This window comes from Elephantulus edwardii, unplaced genomic scaffold, assembly GCF_000299155.1.
Source record: "Elephantulus edwardii isolate Elephantulus edwardi_28Jun2011 unplaced genomic scaffold, EleEdw1.0 scaffold00187, whole genome shotgun sequence".
Classification (NCBI taxonomy): Eukaryota; Metazoa; Chordata; class Mammalia; order Macroscelidea; family Macroscelididae; genus Elephantulus; species Elephantulus edwardii.
In genome coordinates this window covers 5,885,094-5,888,100 of record NW_006399937.1, presented here as the reverse complement: position 1 = coordinate 5,888,100, position 3,007 = coordinate 5,885,094, and positions in this window count along the sequence as shown.

Here is a 3,007-nt window from a genome sequence, read left to right as displayed (position 1 = left end):
TACCCCAATTGCCCAAGTAACTGTGTTAACCCATATCATTCTGGGGCTTTCTCTTTTGCACTGTCCCTCCATCTTTCCAAACATGATGTCCTTTTCCAAGGATGGGTCTCTCCTGGCAACATGCCCAAAGTATGCCTCTAGTTACTCTTACTGATTCTTACAGTCTTGGTTGTGAGTTGAATTGGGGTTACAGTGTCAATTCAGACTTTCCATCACTAAACCACCTAGAATTGGGTGAAATAGAAGAATTATAATCACTCACTCAATTGCTCATGATTCTATGACATAATTAATATTTAAAATTTTTTCAAGCCGTTCTAATTGTCCCTCTTTGTTTAAACTCTTCTATTAGCATCTAGGTTTGGGCATTTGACAGCAAAATCAGGTCCTGCTTTCTTTTCTATTAGCCAGACAACGTAGCAGACAGGCCATCATCACCACACAATGTGATTACAAAACTAATATGGGTTGTGTAGAGTCAGATTTCTGGCAAGAAAATTTTATTTATTATAGTAAAAATTAGTTAGCTTTTGGTCATAGATGAAACCCATTTGTGTGTTATATCTTGAGGCGTAAGTCTTCTCTAATGATTTTTTAAGAGATACTCATAATATCCAGTACAGCTAAAGAAAACATGAACAATAATAACCTTTACAGATAATATTAAATGTCTGGAGGGCTTAGCTGCTATGGGATTCTCACTATAACCAGTTCTTAAGACAGAGAAGTTTTCTTATATTTCATTTACCTGAAATTCTTATCTTGACTTTAAGAAAAAAAGGGGAGAAAAGCCAGTAAAGTTATCAATACTCTTAAAACCAGAAAGTTAATTTTGAAAACCAAGCACATGAAAAACTAACAGAAACAAAAGTAAATAGAAGATTCTAGAATATTGGAGTTGTTAGGTGTTATCAAGTCAGTCCAAATGTGTATTTATCCTGTGTAAAGCCCTAAAAAATTCTAGCCAGAGCCCCACAATTCTCACAATCTTCATTGACCTGAAGCCAATTCTTGCAAGCACTAAATTAATTCATCTCTTTGAGAGAATTCTTTCTGTGTCTACCCACCACCGATTCAAGCATTTACACCTCTTCCAAGGACCTTTCCTGACAATATGCTTAAAAGTTTTCGCCAACCTTGTTTCAGAAGAATACATTGGATCTAATACTTAGAACACTTTTGACATTAATTACACTTCTAAGCAACTATTTCCAATACAAATGTGTTTATTCTTTTGACAGTATATAGTATATTCAATATTCTTCTCTAACACAAAAAATTCAAAGGTTGGATTCTTCGATATTTCTCATTCATTGTCTAACAGTCACATGCACATGTAGCTAATGAAAATACCATGGTTTGGATGAGGTGTATCTTATTCTTTTAATTTCTATACAACTTATTAGTAATTTTAAAAGGCCCTTAGCAATAGATTAACTCATTGTAATATGACATTTGATTTCTTGACTGCTGTTGCCATGGAAGTTGATTATACCTCTAAGTAAAATGGAATCCTTGACACCTGCAATATTTTCTCCTTTTACAATGATCCATAATGTTACTTATTGATCCTGTTTTGAGGTATTTTGTTTTCTTGATGGAGAAATGTAATTCATAATTAATGCTATAGTTTTTGAACTTCATGAATAAATCATTGCTTTAAATATTTTTTTTCACTTTCTGAAAGCAAGACTGTGTCCTCACCATGTTACAAGTTTTTGATGAGTCTTTCTTAAATCAATACCACATTCTTTTTTAACTTTTTGGATTATTTTATCAAAATTCAGAATAAGATAGAAAAGTTCTGTAATTCTTCTAGTAATTAACCTAATAATTTTAGATTGAAGAAATTGTGTATTAGACTTTTACATTCTGTATCTAGTTTTAGCAGTTTTTGCCATTTTGAAGACTCACAAATAAATTAAAATAATATAAAAGAAAAATAACATGAAACTTCAAATATATTGACATTTAAGTTGTCAAATTTTAATATTGATTCCTTCAAAACTAAGTCTAATTTCTAGCAAATCACCAAGAATAGACTATCCTGTTTATAAGAGAGGAGAGTTTTCTTTATTTCTTACTCATTTTATCTTTTCATTTGTTGGCCACATATTTTAAATGAGATATAAAAAAATTAAAATATGTCTTCAACATTGCCTAAAATAATATGATATGGTGAGTTAATACTATATCATATAAAGAATAATTGGAAACTTCTAGCCTGGAAAGAGAAGACTAAATTATAGATGATGTGAAATGTCTGAGAAGTTGTCATGTGAATGAAGCATTAAACATATTTCATTTGACTGCAAGAACAAAATTAGTGGCAATAATTGGAAAGTAGAGGGAAGTAGATTTTGGTTTAAACCATCATTAAAAATTAGGACTACCACGAAAATAAGACTGGATTTCCTTAGAAGCTATTTAATTCCATATTAAATAGGACTGGCTGTTTTAATCACAGAATACTTTCTAGAGAATTAGTGCAGTGAGAGGGAAGAGTTTCCATGATCTTTTGAGTATCTTAAAGCTTTCAAATTTCATTTATCCATAGAGAAGAGTGGAGTGACTTCAGATAGAAGCATTTATCTCAGTAAACTCTTGTGAGAAGGGGAGATTTTTCTTTTTAAGTTGGAAAATGCTTTTTGTCCTGGATTTTCCTACAAGTTTTAAAGTATGGAACAAAGATATACAGGTACAGATGACAGATGGATGGATAGATAGATAGATAGATAGATAGATAGATAGATAATAGATGATAGATATGCTGTTGTCATTGTTGTTGATGTTATGTTTTCTCGAGTCGAGCATGACTCATAGTGACCATATTAAAAAAAGATCTGAACCCTTTTCTTTAACCATCGTTGCTTCTCTAACGTTAATAGAGTTTCCAAAGGCATATTATTTAGGAAGGGGATGCCAATCCTGCTCTTAAGCCTGTTTTAATCTGGGAGCTCCAGTGAACCCTGTCCCCCATAGTTAACCATTTTGGCATTTGACACAT